We start from the raw sequence: 12,485 nt of genomic DNA on the forward strand, positions 1-12,485 counted from the left end.
TGAAGCAGGTAGGAAATGCCGATTAACAAAGGCATCACTTAACCGACAACCCAATCACATTAAACATTGGAACCGTCATCAAAACCCAACGTCGAAAAGGGAAATAAATTCTATGTTTTAAATTGAAAAGTCTCATTATTGCACTGTGTTAAAAGAGGAGTAAATGATAGTGTTCAACAGGAAAGTTTTAAATTAAAGGCTCTTATTCCTTCGAAGTAAAACAATAAAATAAGAGAGAAGATTGCTCTGGAGAAACCAGAATAGGACAGAGAAATACAAGATGCTCTATTGAAGGCAATCGGAGTGTAGGAACAGGCTGTGGAAGAGTTACTGTTATGCAGCACAATCACTGAATGTCAAATCATGTAGACAATTTTTGCACTACAGCACACCAACGGGTGTCCTTCAATACCAATTTTTCTTTTTACATTTACAAGGCATTAAAAGCTATAGTTAGCAACTTCAAGGTAGTATTTCTGTTAAACTATCTTCCACAGTGGGTTGTAACTGGTACCTTCTGTATCATGATCAAAATGCCTGACACCTTTTGAGCTCATTAATTGCACACTTTTTTACATTGGAACAATTTTTTTTTTTAAATACAGTACATATACAGTATGTATATAGTTGTAAGAAAGTTTGTGAACCCTTTGGAATTACCTGGATTTCTGCATTAATTACACATAAAAATGTGGTCTGATCTGCAACAAAGTCCCAATAATAGACAAAAACAATAAACTAATAAACTAATAACACATAATTGTACTTCTTGTCAATATTGAATACATCATCATTTAAACATTCACAGTCCAGACTGGAAAAAGTATGTGAACCCTTGTATTTAGTAACTGGTAGAAACATTTCCTATAGCTGCTGATGAGACGTGCACATTGGTAAGGAGGAATTTTAGACCATTCCTCCTTACAAAACTGTTTCAGTTCATTGATATTTCTGGGATTCTTTGCGTGAACAGTTCTCTTCAAGTCATGCCATAGCATCTCAACTGGGTTGAGGTCTGGACTCTGACTTGGCCATTCCAGAACACACATTTCCTTCTGTTTAAGCCATTCTGTTGTTGATTTACTCCTGTGTTCCGGGTCATTGTCTTGTTGCATCAACCAACTTCTATTAAGCTTCAGGTGATGGACCGCTACCCTGACATTCTCCTGTAAAATTTCTTGATACAATTTTGAATTTATTGTTCCCTCTATGATAGCAAGCTGTCTAGGCCCTGAGGCAGCAAAGCAGCACCAAGCCAGGATGCTCCTTCCCCTATGCTTCATGGTTGGGATGAGGTTTTGGTGTTGGGGTGCAGTGCTTTTTTGCCAACAAACATAGCGTTGCGTGATTCAGCCAAAGAGTTCAACTTTTGTCTCATCCATCCACAGAACATTGTCCCAGACACGTTGTGGAACATCCAGGTGGTCTTTTGCAAACTTGAGGTGTGCAGCAATGCTTTTTTTTTTTTTGGAGAGCAGTGGTTTCCTCCATGGTGTCCTTCCATGAACACCCTTCTTGTTCAGTGTTTTTCTTATAGTGGACACATGAAGAGAGACTTTGGCAAGTTCAAGAGATTTCTGCAGGTCCTATGCTGTACCCTAGGGTTTTTTTTTCCACCTCCTTCAGCATTGCACGCTGCACATTGGCTGTGAATTTGCAGGATGCCCACTCCTAGGGAGAGTAGCAACAGTACTGAATTGCCTCCATTTGTAGACAATTAGTATTACTGTGGATTGATGAACACGCAGGCCTTTAGAAATGCTTTAGTAGCCTTTTCCAGCTTTACCCATCTCTACAATTCTTCTTCTTCGGTCCTCTGATATTTCTTTTGATCAGGGCATGGTTCACATGAACAGCTCTTTCTTGAGAAGAGCAGACTCTGTCAATAACCAACCTTTGTGATGCTTTTTTTTAGGGCAGGGCACCTCCAACACACAATTCCAATCTCATCTCACTGATTGGAACCCCTGACTCCAATTAGCTTTTGGAGAAATCATTAGCCTGGAGGTTCACATACTTTTTCCAACCTAGACTGTGAACGTTTAAATGATGTGTTCAGTACTGACAAGAGGAAGTGCAATTGTTTGTGTATTATTAGTTTAAGCAGATTGTGTTTAATTGTGTTTGTCTGTTATTGTGACTTAGTTGAAGGTCAGATTAATTAGAATTAATGCAGAAATCCAGGTTATTCCAAAGGGTTCACAAACTTTTTATTTCCAACTGTATATGCCCATACACAAAATACAAACTTATAAAAAGGACACAACATGAAAGCCATTAATCTGATTTGTGTGTTTGTTAGCAACAATACAATCAATTGTTTTAAATAATATTAAATAATTTTCCATATACATACCAAGAAAAAACAATAACGAAAATGTTCTGCATGGCTTTTACCAATTGGCAAAATTACTGTACATTAGGAAAACAAACATTTTTTTAAAGATGCACTTTACCCTCATTTACCCCTGATATCACATGTGAATACAATATATACAATGCTGTTATGGTATAACTGTGAATTCTACATCAACCATACAGTATCGTTAATTGCTTGGTATTGCAGTATTGTATGAATTCCAAGTCAAAAGAATGAGCAGTGAAATTCAAAAACACTGCAAGAACCATTGCATTGCAGCTCCAATTGCAGATACTGTAGCACAAACTGAGGTCTGGCCTGCTGCTGTGCGCTGAGAATTGGAACAGACTTTAGTACTGGTAAAGGAAGTACTCTGATCAGACATGTAGGCTCAAGGTCGCCCTACAGATCTCAAACCATCATCCATTAGGAATCTTTCGAAAACACAAACAATAAATTCCTCAGTACATATGACTAGACTAGTTCAGTCCAACTTATTACTTAGAGACAAATTAATCTCATCCCCTGCCTGTTCGGGATGAACTAGCTCCTAGATTTCGAGATCTTTTTATCATGCAGAGCACTGCACAATCCATTTGTTTAGCCATCAGAGCTGACAGCCCAGGAAGAGCTCCATGCCAGGGAACCATCGTGTGTTTAAGCACTACTGCAGAGCAGCACCCAGCACAGCACACAGAACAGCTCTCACTGGCATGGACCAGGTAACCAAAGGCAAACTGCAGTACGGTTTTTAAGAACAGTCTCTGGCACATCATGTGCAACATCCTCCTAATTTCCTGTTCAGAATGTTATTTATTAATTACCTGTTAGATATGTCATGTATTAATTTAACATGCCATCATTTCTCTGCACTTTACCACTTATAATATCTATTCTCTATCATATGATATGTTTCAGTGTATTTTTTTATGTCTATGTCTTACATATTCTGGGCTCTCTCCTACCCAGGGACTACATGTAAATGAGCTTTTTAGCTAATTCTGATGCAGCTTAAGAGCTGTCCCTGTTCAATGAAATCGCCGGATCGCAGATAGAACAGTGCTGTTTTGGCCATCCTCTTCCTGATTGAGATGCATGAAACTACATCTGATATTTTAAGAATGCATTTTTCAATCAATGACAAAATAAATATTTAAGCTTAACTACAGTATTTTTGTAAATTTAACTGCTGCATACAGTATAAAGGAACACCATTATCCTGTGCAATATTCAAGAATTAAGGGAATAATATCTTTGATTATTTTGGAATCTTTCTTCAGATCTATTTGAAAAACTGCTAATGCTCATGTATACCATATATATACAGCATATGTTAGTCATTTCCTTTTTCCATTTTTAAACCACTCGCAGATCTTATAACCTGTTAGGCTTCTGGCTGTTTTTTTTCTTGTTTGTTGTTCTGGTTCATGTGTCTCATAAAATTATTTACAACTACTGACATTTCAGACATCAATTCAACCAGCGTATCCATTATGGAAAGTTCGTGGAAAAGCAACTCCAACTTTTTTTAACCACAAATACACAGTGTTGCCAACACAATTATTGCACAATGAAGCCATAAAAGTTAAAAGCTCTTCCCTGACTCTAATTAAAGGGCCTCTGTACATTCTGTGCTGAAGACCTGCAAACACACGTTTGTCAGATCACCATTGAATGCAAATACACAATCTTATTATGTTAATCTCAAACATTTCAGAAGAAAAATAAGATCGTTGTCATGATCAGATTAATCATTGTCAAACTCTACTGGGCAATTTTGTCAGTAATAGAAACACTCAGTGTTGATTCTTTTAACCCTGAAACAACACAGGATGCATACTTACAGTATATAAGGAACAAGTAATAGGTTTATTCCATGCTGAAAAAAAGAAGATGCTTCTTTTTTTCAGCATGGAATAAACCTATTACTTGTTCCTTTGCAGCCTACGCATGCTGACGCAGCTACCCACCTGAACTACTTACAGTATATATACTGTATAAAATAAATGCTAACAAAAATATATTTTTTGAAAATCTTAAACTTTCAGAGAAAATGCTTTACTGTGTGGCTGTGCAGGAAGAACCCAATCTTCAGATTTCTAGCAATGTAGAGTAGTGAATATTAGGACCAGAGGCACCAGAGGCACCAATCTGAGGCCAGTTTCTGCCCCAAATGGTGGTTTCTCAAAACTAAACAGATAAAAGTTCTAAAATAAGCAGGGCATCTGAAGGTGATGTTTTCACTATAACACTTCATTTAAGTAATCTGGCTTTTCAGAAGGACAATTACCATTTTAAATAAGCTTGACAACAGAGGTCTCCATCTCACACTTTCTTTCTCTCAAATTTGGCCAGACCAGAAGTAATAAGTATGTTAACTATGAAAAAATATATATATAAAAAGCTAACATTTCGATGTTAGTTGTTGTTTTTTTTAGGGTTTTCTCTGCCTTTTGATGTTTTCATTCTCAGGTTGTTCAGGGGTCAGAAATAATTATATTCAATTTACTCTGGGTTCCATTAAAATTCTGCTTCACTTTACAATGCACATTGCCTCCATATGGGGACAGTCAGGATCAACTGTCTGAGCGGGTGTTGGAAAGCATCATGTATGATTCTGCTGCTTGACTGATTTTCTGCAGTGTGGCACCATACCGAAGAAAGCCATACACCTGCTTTCCTGATCACAACCTCCATGGAACAGTGATCTCCAAGGTCAGCTTGAACCTGAGCTTTCACCTGGATATCATCACAATCATGGGAAAAAGGCTGTTCTATTTAGACAAGCAAATCCATTGAGACCAAGACAAAGCCACTGCCTTCAAGAATTCTGCTTTCCGATCCATGTGGTCTAAGGAGTCTGTGACTTCTCTACTGTTGGCTCAGCCCCTTTCCTGGCTTAAAGGCCATGTGCTGTATCTTGGCACCCTCAGTCAGTCTGAGTAGGGAGACCGTAAGCAGGAAATATTAATGCAGAGCACAATACTCTGGAATTGCAGTGCAGCTTCTCTGCCAATACAGGCAAGCTTTAACATTTTTTTTTTAACTGACATTACAAGAAAAAAGTTAGGAAACGCGGTGGTTAGGATAAGTGCCTCACAGATTCAGGTTTCTGAGTTCAATTCTAGCTCAGAGAACCTGTTTGTGTGGAGCTTGCTGTTCTCCCTGTGTTCACTCCAGGTGCTCTAGTTTCTCTAACTTATTCCGTTTGGGGTTGGGTGAAAGAGTTCCAGTGTGATTTTAACACTTGGTGGCGGGTAATTGGTGTTACTTCCAGTACAACTCATGTTGTCTATGGGATGACACAGAAATAAATACCAACATGCTCTGTGGAGCGAAATGTCTCCTGTCATTGTGCCATTTATCTAAATGACTTGAATGTGCATGTCTGAAACAGTAGGAAGGGACAACACAATAAATAGTTAGAGCACAAAAATGTGTAATTGTAAAAATGAATGTTATACACACTGTATAAATACCAAGAAAACGGACCAGTGAAAATAAAAGAATAAACATACAGTAATGGCTGAAAATCTATTTTGTTTTCCCAATGGGAAAGCCCTGATGCACTGGCAAATTAAAATAATTGTCTTTTTCTTTAGACTAGCTTGATGACACCTTGCAGTTTTAAACTGAAATCCAGGGTAGTCTAATCAAAGGATCAGAATCTCTTACAGTTCTCACATCCGTGAAGCCTTTCCATTAAACTACCATCAACTGAATAGAACTCTATTAAATGTCGCAACCTTGTCACCCTGGTGTTGGGGCTGCCTTCTCAGAGTTGGGTCCACAGGTCTATTGACCTGAGGCGTGAGCTCGGATCAGGATGGCTCTAATTACATACCAGACTGCCAAGGTCCATAGTCTGTCTGGGCTCTGCCTGTGTATAACAGAGTGCAAGAAGTTTATCTTTGCGATCACAAGCAAAACCACAACCTTAAGGCATTATCCAAGAACAGCGGGTGGACAAAACATAGACTGGAGCCTTTAGCTCTTCGACCTCTACCACTCGTCATCACGTTTAGGAGAAATTGCTCTTTATAGACGACTGTATTCCGTGAACACAATGCAGAACTGCGAACCCCTGCAAAATACAGCCCGCATTGTGACCTTTCAGATCAGTCATTTTAATAGTACACCTTCTTAATTTTAGCCTCTCAAATTTTACTCATGCCTTTTTGAGTGTTTTTTTCCCAAGGATTAAGTTTAGAATGGTTTTAATTAAATGTCTTAAGTATGTTAGCTCAAGATCTTAAATACATAGTGGCATCAAAACACTGTATTCTCAGAGAATGGAGTTCTTACTCCACATAACCTTTAAAGACAAAGAGAGCTGTGCTATAAATACAATAGGTCACGTAAGTTAGTTTTCCATTGGCTTATAATTTTAAACTACACTCTCACATACAGTTTTAAGATAAAGTACAGGTAAAAAACATGAATGAGGCTCTTTAGGATTTACTTGTAGATGTAAAGATGCTGAAAGAACTGGAACATTAAGATTTTGCACTAAAAGCAATAGTTCCACAATAGAGCACTTACGTTTCCGTGTTGAACCCAACTGAACTTCATTCCAAGCGTTAGCTTTCCTGCTGCTCTTGAGAAAAAGAAAGAAAAAGCAGGGAGTGGAGGAAACATGCCCGACTGCCCTGTTCTTTGGACAGAGGGAGCATGTGTTGGGCTTTTTGAATGCAGACTCTGGCAGCCTTCCACAGAAACCTGCCCCAGTAATGCCAGCTACACTGCACGGGTTGAAGGCCCGTGCCAAGTCTGTTAATCAGACAACACGGTTTAAACGTTTGTGTTCTTAAAAGGAACAACATGCATTTGAAGCGTTTAGTTTGTGGTGCTGCAGTAAATTATCCCTGAAATAATAATGACAACTTATTACTCAATGTAAGCCTTCCCATGGTGATTTTTTTGCAAAACCCAGTGATGTTTGCTTGACACAGATTCATCAGTGTTTTTTATTAATGTATGGACTTTAACTCCATATTATCTGAAAGGAGTGCATATAAATATTTGATTAGCGGGCTCATCATCAAAAAAAACAAACCCAGTAAAAATCACCTCCCTTCTGATTGTTTTCACTATAGCCGAGACAATAAAACCCTGCATTATTATATACAAGAGACTTAGGCTGTTTTTCCTTCAATTATCAATTTATGGGAGGATCTGTTTGTTCAGAGCTTCTTGAAGAGACCAGTTTCTCCAGCAAACCATGCTGCCATCTAGCTACCTTTTAAAATAGTGGTCACACAACCATATAAACACCTGACAACAGGCCAGGTATCCTAGGAGGGAAATCAATGCTTAGTTTTTAGCTGCGAAGTAAGTGAACAGGGATATGGGAAAACTGACGTGGAAAAAATGTGACTTCTTGGAATACGTTTCAGTATTCCGCATACGTTTCATACTCATATAAGGCACATGTCTCCTGCAACTACGCTGAGAAATTTTACTCCTCATCAGAGCTGATACATCTGGAATAAGGATTTACTACCAGTACTAAAGGGTGTGAATACATGACCAGGGCTAACCTTCAAAATGCAGCTACGCAATGTTGAAAAATCTTTTCACAGTTAATCAGTGTTTAAAGGACTTTGTTTTCAAAACTGTGGTTATGAGCGCTTAACTCTATCAGTGTTGTATGGCACTGTGCTTGTGCTTCTGTAACTGAGAATCAAAATCATCAACCTTTAAACCGATGGAGGATTGCACTGTTAGAGGAACCTTGTGTCCACTGTTTTTTTTGTCTAGCTGAGCTTTACACCTCAAATGCAAATTCTTGATTTCATTAAGCTTCTTGCTTGTTTACATTTTTATTTAACTTGTTCCTTCAGTCAGTCTGACACGCCCACAGGCAGGAATGACACAGTATCTGACACGCCCACAGGTAGGAATAACACTGTATCAGATGTGCCCATATGTGGGAATGGCACTGTATCAGACACACCCACATGTCAGAATGAGACAGCATCTGTCACGCCACAATGAGCATTTTCTCCCGCAGAGGTTCTTTTTGTGATATTTCAAGCAACATCCCTGAATGTACTGTAGGGCAGTCCCTGCAACTCAGAAATGGGAACATGGTTGATTTCAGTTCCAAATCCGATTTGACCTTTAATTTCAGAAAGCAGACTCCTGTAATTCTCATTAACCTGTGACTAAGAATATGGACTGGAGCAAAAACCAGAAGACAAAGTGTTCATCCAGAACCAGGGTGGGGAACCACAGTTCTAATTTATGTGAGATGCTCAGGAGGAGGTGTAGAGTATTCAGATTATGAGACTTGTGTGTTTTCAGTCCCTCTCCCAGAAACCTGTTTCAGCCTCTAACACTCCAATGCCTATATCGGATCTGATGAAAAGAGAAATGGTAACGATAATAAATCATTCTCATAAGCCCCAACAGTTGATCTGCTGACCAGTGTCATTTTTATGATTCTGATAGAGTACGTCTACTAAATAACCCACGTATTGGTGTAAGTTGTTGGAACTTCGTTTTGGTTTCATTACCTGTAGCTGTGGATTATGAAGACACAATGCAGTTCTTGTGAATGATGTCCTTGATCAATTAGACACAAAAAAATACTCACACAGACGAAACATTCAAAAAAAGAACAGAAACAATACATAAAGTGTATACCCCTGGGTCATATTTTCCCCAAAACCATTGTTTCCCCGTCTTCATAAACTGAAATAATAATGAAAAAGTGAAACTTTGCCTGTAGATAGTTATCTTCACAAAACATGGGTGAGAGGAAAAGACAAGGACCTTCCAATTTAAACAAATTCGGGCATCCCGGGAGCCTGCAAGTGATATTACAGTACATATCACCCATCTGCACCACGCTTTCACAGGAAACTGCTCAGGACACGCAGAGGTACGCCGTATGAAAACCAAACGTCTCCAAAACCGCATTAATTTGTTCTTAATATTTCAAAAACTGCAAACTCCATGTCCAGAACCATTTCCACACCTTTTGTAATTCACTGAATCCATGAGCTTCTAAAAGGTAGTGCGCTGCAAAGCAGGAAAGCTGTAATAAACCAATAATTTCGGACAAGTCCAGTGTCGAGTGTCGAGTGTTTTGTGCTTTTGAAGAAAAAAAACACTCGGAAATGAAAGCTGTTTTCCCTACCAAATCAATTTGTTACAAGTTACAGAATTAAACGGTTCCATTTTTTTACGAAGACCTTTTTTTACTCTACGCCTTATTTTACTCTACTCAAACAGCAAGACATTCTAGGAAATGAAACCAAGGTTTAAGCAGCACTGGAAACTCACTGCTCTTTGTGAGCGAAACATTGAAGACTGTTTCACAGCGCCCGCTAAAATGAGCACACTTCACGGCGAGAATTATTTCTTTCGGAACCGGAAAAGTTAAACTTTGTTGTGGCAAATAACTAAAATGTAAAAATAAATATTCGCCGACATACTAAATGTTCAGGAACCAGGCACTGTTACATACCACTGACTCAAGGGGAGGCACTGGGAATGCAGAGGCATTCAGAAATAACAGGTTGTCCAGATGAATTATCATAAAACCTGTATTCCAACCGATAAAGGTGTAGGACTCACTGATCCGTGGTATTGTACACATTACTGTGCAGCTGGCTGTTACACCTCGCAGTAAACATGTATCTTTGATTTAAAGCAACTGAGCATAAAACGTGTATGGCCCAGATCTAAAAAAATAATAATCTGCAACTTTTAAACTGCTGCTTTAAGAAAGAGAAAAAAGAGCTAAACGTAACATAGAGTTAGCATTACGAATTGGTTAATTAAAAAGAGAGGGTAACAATGCTGTCAAAGCAGTGCCGTAACACTCTAAATAGAAACACGATAAGTGTTTCTTTAAAAAAGCAGAGAAAGCGACCACAACGACTAAAACAGTGTACTAATAAACTCCTGTACGAAATAAGCGGTTCAGTTGTAAAAACAGTTAGGGGGAATGACAGAAATGGGCGATTTCCTGTTTCTTTTGACTACCCGGAGTGTAGAGTTTTTACATAAATTAAAAAGAAATCTGCTCTCAACCCTTTCGTGCGGTCTCCGGGTTGAACATCTTGCCATGTTCTAACAGCCCAGTCAGAAACAGCAACAACTTTACAGTTCAGCCTCAGAAGAGACTGGGCTGAAAACGGATAGCCCTTGGTGGTGAACTGCTACTTAGTCGCGTGTGCAACGTCATTACCAATCGATAACGGAAAAACCTCGTACAGTTACAAGAACATTAAAGTTTTTACTACTTCGCTACTGCAGGAGGAATCGGCAAGGAGGTTTCGTTAATATAAATAACGGTTTGTTCTGCCACACTGATCGTGAACGTCATTTATAAAGCTGTTTTATTTCCTACTTACAGGGCAACACATGTTTCATTTTCTTAAATCGCAAGGAATATCACATAAGATACACATAATATAAGATAAGATATGAACAAAAATGAGAACGCACACGAGTCAGTAACCCACTGCACTGGTTACAGGATTTGTTTGCTCCAACTAAGCATATCCAAAGCTAAAAGAAACGAGAAAAGTTCAATTTTGTGATATTGTGAATCGTAGCAGGAAAACCACCCTACAGTATTTCTTCATGTGAATCGCAGTCGGCAGCCCTAAAAGATACAGTATATGGTTGAATTGCGCATAGGTGTAAACCATTTATATTTCTCTCATTTATATTACGGCTTTTCTTTTTTTTTTTTAAAGTACAATTGAAATGCAATTCAACGAGAACTTCCCTTGCCATGTTTGCCGGTGTTAAAAATGCTGGTACCGACTGAACTCTGTCTGAAATACTAAGTAAACACAACCGTAGTACGAGTCCATTGAAAACTGACAAACGGCGATTAATCAATCTCTGTGCGTGACGGAGATGCAGCCAGCGAACATACCTGCCTTCTCGCACACCTGAAGGAACGGCCACTGTACTGTGGTATATTCCCTTCAGCAGGAGGATGAAACAGTACACAACTACTGTATCTTCTTGAGCAACAGCAGGTCCCGCTCTCCCGTGTCCAGCTGTACAGCGTAGTAAAACAAAAAGTATATCAGCCGCTAACTGGCACTACTACCTAGGACCGGTAAGACGGGAGAGCGCTGAGAGGATTCTCACGGCGTGTCTCACTCAGAGCTGCGCGGCTCAGGCTGCGCGCAGTCTCCCTCTCTCTCCGAGATGCTCAAACAGCCCTTTTTGCTTGTAACTCTGCTGCTTTCTGTAATACTTCATTCACTTAAGAGACGGCCGCTGCCGTCACGGTCTCCCACACCCTCCAAAACCCGCCCTCTACATCCCTTGAACTTGCGACCTTTTTTGCAACGAGGAATGGGACGCATATTCCGCTTTGCTCTTAATAGAAAGCTGTTTGTGTTCAGTCTGAGGTCTAAACCACGCGACAGCGCAAAGGGGGCTCAAAGAATATGTAGCAAAAAGAATATGTTCAGAGTTGGCACTAATAAATAGACAGCCACATTATGTAAATAACCATATACAGTAGATGACTTATAGTTTTAAATAGAAATGTCCCAATTCTCTACAGAGTTCCTATAGAACTGGACCGATATCTATAAAAGCCTTTCTTTTATTTTTGAAAGAGATACAATGTTAATGGAGTGACTGATCTGCCTTGTGCAGATGGCCAAGTTCTCATCACTTGTTTGGAGAAAAGTAGCAATGCTCTTCGCAATAGTAACTCCCTCCTGACACTCCAGACAGTCGAAGGAGATGCCTTCATGTGACCAGCTAGAAGATATTCTTCCTCAACATTAAAAAAAACAACTTTTCCAGCGATCCTCAGACCAGCCAAAGCAGTGAACACCAGCGACTTTTCACATACTGTACTGTAACTGAACTGTTTGGAGGGTCTGTTATATTCCCTTGTGCTCACGGTCCTTGTGGATACAAATATAAAAATACCCTAGTACAAGAATGTCTTCAATTATTATGTTTTATCCACAATTCCAAGCTCTATGAGAATGCACTATGCATTTCAGATTGTTACAAGTATAGAAAAAAACAGTAGAAGGAAAATACTGTCTCTCCAGGATATCCATCTGTTTTCTGACATCGTCTTCCAATTCAGAGTCTAAGGGGAGCCAGGGCCTATTTAAGCAAGCAACGG

The 12,485-nt window shown here is 39.2% G+C and overlaps 1 protein-coding gene across 2 annotated transcripts in view; it reads right to left on the bottom strand.

Moving 5' to 3' along the window:
- The window catches only part of LOC102689263 (estrogen receptor beta), a 30,405-nt gene extending 18,839 nt beyond the window's left edge, over nucleotides 1–11,566 (bottom strand). Inside the window, exon 1 of one of the 2 annotated variants that reach the window (XM_006632189.3) lies at nucleotides 11,259–11,566. The gene's annotated coding sequence lies outside the window, so the exon portion shown is untranslated. Of the gene's footprint in view, nucleotides 1–6,901; nucleotides 7,167–11,258 lie in introns of those variants that run through there. The other variant, XM_015350545.2, reaches the window with a different exon arrangement.
- Between the last annotated feature and the right edge of the window lie 919 nt (nucleotides 11,567–12,485).

Source organism: Lepisosteus oculatus, chromosome 8 (assembly GCF_040954835.1).
Source record: "Lepisosteus oculatus isolate fLepOcu1 chromosome 8, fLepOcu1.hap2, whole genome shotgun sequence".
Taxonomy (NCBI): domain Eukaryota; kingdom Metazoa; phylum Chordata; class Actinopteri; order Semionotiformes; family Lepisosteidae; genus Lepisosteus; species Lepisosteus oculatus.